We start from the raw sequence: 330 nt of genomic DNA, 5'->3' as shown, positions 1-330 counted from the left end.
GTTTTTCTCAAGCCACTTCGACGACAAGCAGCATCTTCCTCAGAAGGAACATGGGGAATGAGCAGGGCCTGGCCCCAGTGGAAACTCTGACACACCCATGGCCATTCACAAGTGTTTCCAGTGACTAAAGGCCACACGAAGCACTTAGCCGGACCCTTCCTGAAAACTTCCAGAACGGCTCAGCCTGCAGAGCTGCTCTTGCCAAAGCCACCCCATTATGGCCAGCTTCGCCCCCACTGTCCCACTTCTCTGGGGGGCAAGCCTTTCCCTCATCCCCAGGGCAGGGCCCTAGGCTTCCGCTCTCCCTCAGCAAAAGACAACACAGGCAGG

Source organism: Trachypithecus francoisi, unplaced genomic scaffold (genome assembly GCF_009764315.1).
Source record: "Trachypithecus francoisi isolate TF-2019V2 unplaced genomic scaffold, Tfra_2.0 Lachesis_group21, whole genome shotgun sequence".
In the NCBI taxonomy this organism is placed as follows: domain Eukaryota; kingdom Metazoa; phylum Chordata; class Mammalia; order Primates; family Cercopithecidae; genus Trachypithecus; species Trachypithecus francoisi.
The sequence above is the reverse complement of the archived record's forward strand: the minus strand, read 5'-3'. Positions refer to the sequence as shown.